The following is a 13,386-nucleotide window of genomic DNA, read 5'->3' on the forward strand; positions in this document are numbered from 1 at the left end:
TTATTTATTTAATCACTTGGCCATCACTGTCAAATAGTCTGGGGTATAAACAGTCTCTGATTTATGTCTATGCTAATGAAGCTGTTTATGTCATCACTGTCTGAGCAGGTCAAATGTAGTAAAAGAAAACATTTCTGTAAATATTCTTGTGAGCAAAGTCTGCAAATTTGATTGGCTGATATTTTCTGGCTCTTTTATGCACATAACTCCAGGGCAATTATAGACGATAAATAATACCATGTGATTTAGGAGACCAATGTATGGTGCAAGTATCAATGAGTCAATATTCATAGTGATCTTATCAGATTTGTTGAATGATTGCAAATAACTAAGAAATCAGTAAAAATCATGACCTGATTGCAGATAACGTGAAAAAAAAGTAGTTTATTTGTGCTTGCAAATCAAGTAGTTGAGGATAATATAGTGATTGGATGTGCATCTGGTTACACATGCAAATGCATGGGCGTAAATGGAAAAGCCACTTGGAGATTGTATGGAAAATGTATACTGTCATTTTCAATGACAGATATGCAGGACTAAAGAAATTTTAAAAAAAGGCTACAAATTATTGCCAACTATATCAGATACTTGCTGACTTCCAGACACTAACTCACTTCACATAGGCTACTGAACAGCCACCAAAAAATAATAACTTTTGATCAAGCCAGTCTGGAATGGATTCAAACTAATGACCTAGCCATGGAAAGGCTTCATAAACCATCCATAACCACTCTCATCATCTAATACTGCATTTATGTCTATCCGATTAATAGCATTTAATTTAAAAATAAATTAATCAATAAATGTTGTTGTGGCCGAGGTTTGTGACACAATCAGGACTATGATGTATACAAAGATGGTAGGCATTACAAATGGTCCTGAAAAAATTGCTGGCCCTCAGGGAATGAGCTTTGCAAACTGCAGTGAGGTCATTGATGTCTCATGTTGACTAAGCTTCTAAACTGCCATATTTCTGTATGAATGGGAGTTTGGAAGTGTATATGGGAGCGTGATGTCAAACGGGTGTAATTCATAAAGTGTTAAACAACCAAAAATGGCTGAAAACTTAGAAATTTGATGGTAACAGACTGTGAATCCCAGTGATGATTGAACCCGGTGATATTTCAAACAAAAGGAGCTCTTGACCATGCTTGTAGCTGTTTCCATCACTTCACACTGGCTCAGACATTCTAGGCCTCAGACTGGCACACAGAGTGAGTATCCTGGAATCTTATTTTTATATGGAGAGAGAGAAATGAATACATCTCTCTCTTTTTTTTCTTGGATTGCCCCTCACCTCAGTTTATTCTTTTAGTAATGAAATAACATGCTTTTCTAATTACATATGTTTCATAAACAAAATTATACAATAATTTTTCAGTAGCTGGCACAGAGAAATACACTAGTTATGTTCCTCGCTCTAAAAAAAAGTAGTTTTGCTTCTGCTCCTGGGCACATTCTATCTTGTACAGGGATTCAGTCTGATGATGCTTCAAAATAATATGTAATTAGAGAAGCAGGCTATTTCATTACTAAAAGAAAAAATTGAGGTAAGGCCACAACCCAAGAAAGAATAATTCCAGGAGTGGAAGCAAAATCAGTCTGTTCACTCATAGCCAGATATGCTTATCTGTATCTCTCAGTTTCTTTTAATCCTGTCCAGCATTTTGCCTTGTTTGGGGGTTTTGTGTGTGAATATTATGAGATAATGGCTCATGATGATTTCATGTAAATAACTCCAGAAAAAGGCAGAAAGAGATCTGCACCCATTTTACATTTTAGAAAGATTAGCTGGAGAGCTAATAGCAAGAGAAAATGTGACATACTGTTTTATATGTGTCAGCGCTTTCATTCATGCTTCTGAATTTCTAATGCATACAGCAGTGGCCTGGCTGCAAGCATTTCCCAACTGGGAATGAGATACTCTATCAAGGGTTGTCTGAATGAATGAATGAATTATTAGACAGACTAAGATCTTTTACCATCATACAATCCCTGGAATTATTTGTGAAATGAAGTAACAATTAACATATTTTGTGTGTTTTAATCATAGCTTAAATTCAGTTATACACTAAATACTCAGCCTTATGAATTAGTAGAGATTATCAGGCTTTCAGATGGGATTTTTAAGAGTCTAAGAGAGTTAGGTGCCTATCATGGGATGGTCCCCTGAGAGTCCTTTCCACTCAGTAACTAACCACAATCGCTCCATATTGTCTTACCCACCACCATGCTTTGTTATATGTTATATTTCCATTCAGCAGCCAGCTTCCCCACTTACTCTGGGAAAGGCTACAGCAATAGTAGTAACCACATCTATCTTCTTCTACCTTCTTTCAAACTTCCTACACTCCTCCTTACACTTCCTTCCTTTTTACTTATGTAGGCCTAACTGCTGGGGCTACTTCCACTCAATTAGCCCCTTGCTGTATCTCCAATCAGTTAATTGGCCTCCTCTGCCAACTGCCTGTCTTTCAGTCAGAGCTCAATTAATATAACCTGGTGGGGATCTGAGTGACAGGTTAAATGGGAGTTAGCTCCCATTTAAATTTCACAGCCTTCTTACAAACGGTCAGTCTATGTGGGTACTGTGCTGGCATGGCCCACTTGCCATTAGATCTGAGCTCCTTACAAGTATCTGTGTATTTATCCTCCCAACATCCCTGTGATGTAAAGAAATATAATTATCCCTATTTTAAAGATGGGGTACTGAGGCACAGAGAGATTTATGGCCTGATTTTCAGAGATGCTGAACAATCCCAGTTCCCCCAAGACAATAGGATCTGCATGCATACTGCACCTGTGAAAATTGGGCCATTTATAACTTGCCTAAGGTTACACGCAAAGTCTGTGGATGAACTGGGAATTGAATCTGGATCTTCTGACTCCCAGCCCAGTGCTTAAATCCCAAGATTTTTTCTTAGAACTATGCCGTGGAAGAGAGCTACAAGAATAATGAGAAAAAATGTGAATATTTTATTTGATATTTGTTACAATTCATTTAATTTACATCTATCTACCTAGATATGTGTGTGTGTTTGTGTGCAAAAATGAACTATTTACCCACCTCTTTAATCTTAGTGAATAACAAAAACCCTCACTGAATAATTTATTTACATATTTTCAATTAGTTTTATCATGGGATCAATAGGACATTTAGCACTGTTTAGTACTCTCACACAGTTCTTTGCAGAATTGTCCCCTGGCACTGAGGTCCCCCTGAATCTGAGATGCCCATTGAAGAATCGTAAAATGAGGCAATCCCCCTTCCCCACAGCCTTCATGATTTCACTTAACTGTTTTGGTATGTGCATGGTCTGCTGAAAATGAAGGATAAAGTGTGACAGCAGGAGGGGGCTCTCAGCTGCTGAGCAGCACAATCTCTATATTGCACTTGTAAAGACTAGTTCCAAGTTCAGATCCTGCAAATACCATGAGTAGAATGAGGTGGAATTGACTTCAGCAATAGTTCTAGCTGAGTAAGGATTGAGTAAAAAGTGAATAAGGTGTTGGACCTCAGATGTGAATGTGGCCTACCCAAAACTCAAGATCCAAACATCCCTGAGGTATGGGTACATTCTGAGTTGAATGTAGATCTGACTTGTGTATCCTGGGTCCATGACAACTGCTTAGTTTATTAGTTTATTTGTGCACTGTGGGCTCAGTACTCCAAGGTGATAAGCAACTCCTGGAGGGGTGAATGCCAATAACTCCCATTAACATCAATGGGAATTGTTTTCACACAAGGTAGTCATGAGCCCAGGGTGATGAATTACCATGAAGGCCTACCAGAAGTAGGAGCAACTAGAAATTCTGAAAAAATGTTTATTCTTACAAAATTCCTAGATCAGTTTTAGAGGCTTAAGTGGTTTGGATATCTGGATAAAGTTTGGACAAAGGTCCAACCATGTGTGTCCTGCAGTGAGCCCAAACTTCATTCTAGCCCAGAATTTCAGCTGATGTAAATCAGTGAAGTGTTGACATTAATGGAGTTACAGGGATTATATCAGATGAGGAGCTGACCTCATATCTTTTAAGTTTGCTTCTTGTAGTTTAATTTGTGAACAGTGTTCATCACAGAGCAATGTGCACTTTTGATGAACTACAAAGAGCCTTCCTTTCTTCCTGAGAAACCGGACTCAATTTTTACATAACTAAATAGACTATAATTAAAATCACTGAGGACTGATTACATTGCAATGGCATGAAAGACATGTTAATATAATACAGAAGGGAACAGTTGTGCATATTGTTACTGTAATCTTTCATTTTCAGTGCAGGGTACCCAAGTAATGTGTCAGCATAGGCTTTGTATTATGTCAGTAATAGCAAACTGGATCCTCTGTTATTACTTTCACATTGTATCTGATTCATCGGGTGAATTAAAAGTGAAGTAGCTTCTTTCTATAAAGTCTGTATAACCTTATTTGAACAATAAACAGCTGTATGAAATTGCATGTCCTTATAGATACAGTGCCAAATTTATCCCTGGTGAAAGCCCGTAGAAGTCAACAGAGTTGAAAGGCTCTTACCATAAGCAGAAAACTCATTTCAATGCCCAAAGCTGGTTTTGCTGCTAAACTGGCTAATTCTAGGTCTGGGACTAATTCATTATTTTATTCTGAAGAAGGCACTTAACTATTTCTTTTGCGAAAAGCTGTTCTCCCCTGGCAAAAACAGCAAAATTTTGTCCTGAGTCAATTCTATAGAGACTCAGGTCAGCTTCCATTTACCATGCTTCTAAGAGTCTAAGGAAAACTTAGCCATTGTACACAGACTTAGATATTTCAATATTCTTGTTAATAATTTCAGATTCCGTTAATTTTATTTGTATTTAGCTTCTGTAAGACAAAAGTCAAGTCTAAATGTACACATTTCCTACAATAGTTTCTCTGACTCCTTTAAAAATGATCAGTGAAGCTATACCTGGGATGAATTTGACCAAGTGTTGTCTGTCTGTCTTTGAAAAGTTTCAGAGTAGCAGCCATGTTAGTCTGTATTCGCAGAAAGAAAAGGAGTACTTGTGGCACCTTAGAGACTAACAAATTTATTTGAGCATAAGCTTTCGTGCATCTGATGAAGTGAGCTGTAGTTCACGAAAGCTTATGCTCAAATAAATTTGTTAGTCTCTAAGGTGCCACAAGTACTCTTTTTCTTTTTGTCTTTGAAAATTATCTACCAAGTCTATGTTAAATATATTATCAGAACTCCTGCATTTTATCAAACAGCCACAGGCTCCCACCTGAAATAACTCATTTGTAATGCTGTTACCACTGAGTAGGAATTTGTGGAAAGCCAACAATCAATCAAAGGTTTGTCATTTCACTCTTTTTTTGTATACTGATAGCAAATGAGTTGCAGGTGGACCTGTTCACACTTTCCCATCACCTCCAGAGGGTCTGACACAGCCCTGTGATGTCCTCACAGAACAGCAGCTGTAGATTTCTCTGTTCTTGAGCAGAGATATAGATATTGAAAGCATTCATTAAATTGCCCAAAGCCAGGTTGACTAGAGCAGCAGGGAGAACATCAGGATGTTTGAAATGGAATTCAGCGCTGCCTTATTTTTCACCTTTAGTCCCATCGTAAGAGACACTTGTACAGGAAAAAGAATATTGATATGTCTACTGAACCACCAGGAGGTGGGGAAAAAGATCTTAGATATTGAATATTTTCATGGGTTAAATTGCAATAAGGATATTTTATTCTGATTTTTGTGGCTGAAGTACTGTTTAAGTGGAGAACATACACTTACAGAGTGTGATAGGAGAAGTTAAATCAAACGTATATCCCTAATTGTCAGTTTTATTTGTATTTCTATTGCAGTAGTGGCTAGAGACCAGGGCCCTATTGTATTGCTAGGTATTATACAAACATAACAAAAAGATAGTGCCTGCCCCACAGAGCTTACAGTCTATATATAATGTGAGAGACAATAGATCGATACAAGAAAGAGAAGGGGGAGCACAAAGTAACAATTCTGATCAACACAATAAGCAGCAGTCACCACACACTTGGTGCCTAACAATTGTTGGGCTTTTTGTAGACATCACGGCAGAGATGAGCTTTAAGGAGATATTTGAAGGAGGACACTGTGGTTGCTTTGCAGATTTTTGTGGGGTCTTCCTTGCCATAACATCAAGTGACTGCAATTGGAAGTATATCTTCTCAGAAAAGTTCCATCTTCCTCACAGAATAGATGGCAGAACTGTGTCTCTTTTCAACTTTGGCATTATAGTACGTACCCAACTTATTAGATACCTATGTCTTTGGCACCCTACCACATATATAAAATGGTCAACGTTTAAACAAGTAGATCTTGATGAGCAATACATATCAGCTAAAACAGTGGCACAAAGTGCAACATTGGACTACTTTGTCATTTCTAGGATGGCTCACATTTTAACAGTCCATTTAAAATAAAATGTTAAGGCACATATTGTTAGGTGCTGGAAAGGTTCTGAAAATACCATAGGAGGTCACTAATTCATGCCCTTCACTAATCTTCACAACCTATCATATGCACACATGAAATGTTGGTCTTTTCTTAATTAACAGCAGTTGCTGTATTGATGTCTCGTATTAATAAGCCTTTACTACTTTTTACAACATACTACAAAACACTTACTGGAGTACAAGGAAGAAATGTAAAGAAACTACACCGTCAAACAAAGGAACAAAGTACATTTTGTGATGCAGTACCCTTGATTTTTTAAAATTGTTGTTTGATTTACTTGCCAAGTCACAAAAATCACCATTTCACAATGGTGCTCTCAGTCAGTGGTGTGAATCAGTGAACTTCTACTGCAAATAAATAATGAGGAACTTGATCTGCTACAGATAGTTGGCCAGGCCTGACCCCCATTGATGGCTTCTGTGCAAAACAGACTTCAGTTGCTTTAAGTGGCCAGTTGAGGATTCTCCCACCATGGAAGAGTCTTCCAATGATATAGAGCCAGCATAATGCCAGCCAAGCTCTCAGCTCTGGAGGAGGCATTGTTGCCTTGGCTGCAGGGGGTGTGAGAATGGGAATGCCTAGAACAGTGCGAGGGGAGAGACAACGGTGGAACAATCCTTTGATGATCATTGCAGCTGCATGTAACTTAGAGCAGTCCTAAAGCTGATATAAGCCTGAGATAAACTGAACTGATTTCTGTAGTCATCTCCAAGTGAGTGAGGTGGATCCATTCTGATATGGCTACATTTTACACCCATTTTGCACAGATGTAAATCAATATGTAATGTAGAATGGAAGATGCATTCACAGTGGAGAATCAGGCCCTTAAGATAGGAGAAACAGGTGAAAAAAAAACCTTTGGCAGATTTTTTTTTGCCAACTGTTATTCTTAGGAGTTTAAGGTTTAATCCTGTATAACACTTGTACCCAAAGCTCCCATAAACGTCAGTGAGAGCATTAGGTGCACAAACAATGTAGGAATGGATGCTTCACATAGTAATTCATGTAGTGGTCAACTGGTGTTAATTTTCCCTGAGTATTACCATTCTATTAACATCAGTATTAAATCACCTTGTCCCAACCACTTACACAGCATTCAAAGACCTCAGATTACTCTATTTCTGTCAGTAGTGGAGTGCACTAGTAGCTGGACTTTGAGTGGTGTCAAATATGTGGTTAGCCAGATATTAGTCCAAGGCCTTTTAAAGAACTGTATTATCACACATTTTAAATAGGGCACTGTAACAGTGTGTACTGAGTCAACTCAAATCCCCAACCATGGACATTAATTGGGACCTGATTGAAAGGCAGTTAGCAGAGGGTACCAATTAACTGAGTAGAGACACAACTGAGGAGCTAAGTGGATGAAAGTAACCCCACCTCCAAGAAGCTGGGAGTATGTAAGCACACAGGAAGGTAGTGTTGGGGGGAGGGAACTGGAATGGAACCAACCAACCGACCGACCGGTCTGTTGAAAGGATAGAAAAAGCTTGGTGGTGGTGAAGAGCACCTGGAGTTCTGGTGGTCACCACTGAAGCTGGAAAAGACTCTCAGGAAATCACCCTAAAGGAGCCACAACTCTGCCTTTATTTACTATTGCAGATGTTTTGTTTCTATATTAATATTTAGCAGGGAACAATAAGAGGTTTTAAAGATGTTACCAATCTGAGCTTCCATGAAATGTTGCTAAGTGCAAGCAGCCTAATCCTTTAGAGATAGCAGGCTTCCTGCTAGTTATTGCTTTTGCTCTTTAGGACCATAATATGCTGCTGCTATAGATACCAGTACAGTTGTTGAGGGCAGATGTATAAGTACAGATGTGCATTCAATTTTTGCCAAATTGGTCTTTTTTTAAAAAAAAAAAAAGTTGTGAGACAGAGGAAAGCATATTCATTATGGCTAGATAGGGAGAAAGAGAAGTGTGGCATGTAACTTCAAGTCAGAAGTGGGAGGCTGGGGGAAGGTGATTTGGCAGGCAAGGCCAATCACAAGCTTGCTTTCCAGCTATTGGGTCCACATTCTGCTTACCCTGTTCTCCACTTATCTTGCATGGAACTCCCCAACAGGCATTTTCTTTCTTATATACATGACATCCTTCCCATGAATAATGACTTGCCTCAGACCCCTGTAGTTTCAAGATAGAACATTACCTTTTTTGTCATATATTTTAAGGTCACTGAACCACACAACATTTATTTGCTGCTCTAATATTTTTCTGACTTCAGAATTACCCATTGACTTTTCTCAGTCTTGTACGACAAGTGAATGTGGAGAACTTGTAATGAGTTTGGCAGACTTGCTTGCTTCGTGTTTTTTTCTGATTCTGTCCAATTATAGTCTAATTATATCAGTGCATGCAGATTAATACTGTCATATGAAAAGCCTGGGAGAATGGAGAAGAACTCGTATAATAGAACAAAACCACAACGCTAACTATGACCCTGAGAATCTCCCACAATGTAAAGAAGTGCACTTCAAACAAGTCACAGGAGCAGGTGAAAATGAAATAGGAGGGGAGCAATTACGCTATAATACAAGGTGCACTGTAAAACGGCTGGACTAGATGACCTAAAAGGTCTCGTTGGCTCTAGGGCTAATCTCTATTATATTGGTGTAAATTAGGAGTAACAACATTGACATCAGTGCCTTTGGTGAAAACATGCTGGATTTACAGTGGTGTAAGTGATGTTAAAATCTGGTAGGTAAATTCTGTGGGCTCAATTCTGCTCAAAAATGAATATACGTGGTAGAATCAGGCCTTATACATTCATTCTTCCTTATGGGCACCTATGAAATTCAAATAGTTAAAAAGCAAACTGTAAATATCAGTTTTATAGCTATTTAAACAGCTGATCATATACCCTGAACTATTCAACAGGGTCATTGCTAGTGTGCGGGAGGGAGTAGGTATTGTCGGAAAATGGAGAGATGTTGGGGGTTTGTATAATGTGATTTTATGAAATTATGTTCTCACATATTAATGTTAAACTGAATTCTTCAGATTCATGAACATGAAACATGAATACATTTGTTCTTAACATTTTCCATTTATTTTCCTCCTGCACTTTAATTTTTAAAGTGACCATGCCATGCCTTCTGCAGAAATGAATATCAAGTTCCCAGAAAGTAAATGAGTGTGAATTTGTTTTTAATAATATGATGCACTTTTTAAAGATTAAATATATGCACCAGATGATAATTCAGCTACAGACATACTTTCAGGTTATTGTGGTTGGAAAGGTTTGGTTTTTCTTTTTCTGACTTACAACACACGCTAATTCGCAGGAGGCCCTCTTCCCAAATAAACATGAACTATCTTAACTTCAAGTATTCTAGGGTTTTAATTGTATCACACCACACAACCAGAAAGAAAAAACTGAGTGCACTGGCTAGAAATCGGAACAGCCTGGGCCCAAGGAGTGCAAACTTCTTTCAAGAGGCATTTTCAGCCTAACCTACAATACTCCTGCATTTTCAGGAGGGATTCTCTCTTACATGCAGTCTGCCTGGCAATTATGAGAAATTGTGCTAAAATCCATCAGGGTTTCCTCATGAGGTTGAGGAACTGGAACTTGTTTCACTTATGAATGTTTTCATATTGTTTCTAGAATCTAGAAATTGTTCTAAAATGTGGTACTATACATATAAGACATATGTAACCATCAGAAAACTAGATTGTAGCTTATTCGCCTCTTTGTTTTATATCTTACTTCCTTTTGGGTTTTAAAATAGTGGGAGAGGTTATTTTCAGTCACATTCTGGGGGTATCAGAAAGATAAGGAGGCTTTCGTGGATGCTCACATACAGTGCCACAGTAACGGTCTTGGAATAAAAACCAGCATGTAGTAGAGTAACACAGAGTATCCGATGAAGTGAGCTGTAGCTCACGAAAGCTTATGCTCAAATATATTTGTTAGTCTCTAAGGTGCCACAAGTACTCCTTTTCTTTTTGTGAATACAGACTAACATGGTTGCTACTCTGAAACAGAGTAGGGTATAAACCCTAAACCATATCCATACCCCGGTTAGGAGTAGTGAATATACTTAGCCACTAGATGGCAATGTGATGTGGCATTGTAACTGGAGATTTGGGAGTGATGTGATGAGACATTAGAGGTACTGTTCGTGAGTCAGAAATGAGAAGCAATGTTCTAATTACTTTGTACAGGGAGACATAGATAGTGAACAATCTGATGCCCAACACCTTGGCAATGATTATAGTCATCCTTATTAAGAATCTATCTAGATGAATCTTCCCCCATGTCCGTTTCTAATCATTGACACCAATGGATGTCATGTGTAGTGTCAGTTTCGAATCTGATATATCCTCTGTCAAGGAATGGTAAGCTGCCTTTGCAGTGGATGGGCCCAATGGTTTAATACAGCAGCGGTATTTAAAATAAGCCAGTTGGTTTAGACAACAAGATTTGAAGTTAGCTAAACCCAGTACTTGTATTCGAGATACTTACTATATGAAGTAAAAGGAAGTACATGGGAATACTCAGTGAAGCGCTGCCAATATCTTAACAAGGGGCTACCCCAAAATATTCCCCGTTAACCTGTTCCCAACCTAGTGAACCAGGGGTGTGAGCTCACAGAGACAAGGGATGATGAGAATTCTGTTCATTTTTTCCCTATTTAAACAATAAACCTTTCTCATTATCAAGGAGGTAGCAACATTCAGCCAGTAAGCTTGTATTAAGTTGCATTGTGCTGGAAATATATTGAGTGCATTAAATAATAGAGCACATCATCCTAAAGAAGGCTAGGAATTAAAATTTGTAGGAATCTCCAGAGGTTTCCTAGTACAGATTTCCCCTACCCTCAAAAAACCTCCCTGTCATTTAGTACAATCGAGTCTATTCCAAAAGCAAAATATATTCTCTAGAGTCTTATATCAAAGATAAAGCATCTCTAAAAGAGTTGATTTAACGGTATTCCCAGAATGGATGACTTCACCGGAAGAAGGAAAATCATACCAGACTTTCCTTCAGTTGTATTATTTTAATAAGGGCTTTTAGAAGCACATCAGTGAGACAATCTTTAATTTTGGTAAACCTGACAAGCTGTCAGTACCATCACTGGAGGTATTTTTCATCTCTAACTAGAGATGGGCTTTAATCAAAGCCATGGATCTGAACACCCCTGAACTTTATTTAATGTACATGTTTCCTTCTGTAATATATCTAAGTATTTCTAAGATATCTATCATCTTGGTATCAAAGCCCCTAAATTTGGGACGGAGATGTTCAGATTCTGAATCAAGATCCAGATTTGAATTGTGCACTTGACCCAAATTTTTCTATAATGGGCCAAAGAAAAGCTCTGAATCTAAAGACCCCAGAATTCTGGCAGGTTTGAAACGTGGATCAAGATCCATACATTGCATATCTAAGTCTCCAATGAGGCTTAGAAACATATTAATGAAAATCCCTTTGTGAACCCATCTGGCATGTTAGATCCTTCAAATCTTTTCTTAAAAGAACTTCTAGAAGGCCTATAACTCTAGTCTTCCCCGCACAATAACAGTATCATTAACAAAGTTTAAAAAATTATGAAGCCCTCAAGATGTGTGCATTACTAATCAGAGCAATTGCATGATCTCATCCTCGACTCTCTGGCTGAGACAGGTTTTTGGATAACTTAGGCTTGGCCTACACTAGCAATATATGTCAATATAACTATGTTACCCCAGGGTGTCATTATAATGACCTAACTCCCGATTTAGACAGCAGGCTTCTCCTGTTGACATAGCTACTGGCTCTTGGGAAGGTGGATTACATACGCAGAGGGGAGAAGAAAAGGAGTACTTGTGGCACCTTAGAGACTAACAAATTTATTAGAGCATAAGCTTTCGTGAGCTACAGCTCACTTCATCGGATGCATTTCGAAATGCATCCGATGAAGTGAGCTGTAGCTCACGAAAGCTTATGCTCTAATAAATTTGTTAGTCTCTAAGGTGCCACAAGTACTTCTTTTCTTTTTGCGAATACAGACTAACACGGCTGCTACTCTGAAACCTGTCATTATGAGAGGGGAGAAGCCTTCTCATCAGTGCAGGTAGCATCTTCACTGAAATGCTACAGCGGTGCCACTGCACCACTGCAGCTGCAGCCTTTTAAATGTAGACAAGCCCTCAGTTATTTAGTGCTGGAGTAGGAACTCCATACTCACCTTCAGTAGTGCCCTACTATTCAGGTAGTCCCGATCAAACCAAGGGACTGCATTCCTAGTACTACTCCTGGTGAGCAAGGGGTTCTCAATCATGTCCTTAACAAACAACAAGAAATCATTTTTAAAAAAAACACAGTACCGATATTGCTGCAATCTAGCCTGTAGGATGTATAGTCTGTCTCGGTCTTTCAGAGTTCCCACTGTATCAGAATCCGAGTCAACAGGAAATATGGGACTGTATAGTGTCCTGCAGGCTGTATGAAAATGTACATGTAATGCTTTATAACATGTATTTATATTACATCAAAAAAAAGTTTAAAAAAAGGTTATGGTTGCAAAGTCAAGCACTCAAAAGTTAGGAAACACCAGAATTTCAGTTGTCTGTGGCACCTGAATTTGTCCCCCTAGTTCTTATACATTATGATAGTCTTTAATTACATGATCTCATCCTTATTTTTTCCACAGTATCTCTGCTTCATTCAGTGCATATGACGGGTTCCTTCAACCAAAGAAAACTGTACTGTGGCTCTAAATTCCTCAAAGTGCTTCCCTCCACACACCAGCATCATCCCTGTCTTTCTCAGCTTCAGCTTCAACTAGCACTGTACATGCAGAAGAAGACAGTCCCCTCCAAAGAGGTTAAAATTGCAACAGGTAAAGAGAATAAAACAAAACAACTCTAGGAGACAGGGAAACAGAGACCAGTGAAGGGCAAGGTAATAGCGAAATAATTGTATTTCAAATAAGAAGCAGCA

General features: G+C 38.5%; 1 long non-coding RNA gene across 1 annotated transcript; it reads left to right on the forward strand.

Moving 5' to 3' along the window:
• Nucleotides 1–1,061: 1,061 nt before the first annotated feature.
• On the forward strand, nucleotides 1,062–11,501 carry LOC122459803. Its single transcript, XR_006280741.1, has 3 exons — nucleotides 1,062–1,214; nucleotides 4,565–4,567; nucleotides 11,490–11,501. It is a non-coding gene; the product is annotated as an uncharacterized LOC122459803 (long non-coding RNA).
• The last annotated feature ends 1,885 nt before the right edge of the window (nucleotides 11,502–13,386 follow it).

Source organism: Dermochelys coriacea, chromosome 4 (genome assembly GCF_009764565.3).
Source record: "Dermochelys coriacea isolate rDerCor1 chromosome 4, rDerCor1.pri.v4, whole genome shotgun sequence".
In the NCBI taxonomy this organism is placed as follows: Eukaryota; Metazoa; Chordata; order Testudines; family Dermochelyidae; genus Dermochelys; species Dermochelys coriacea.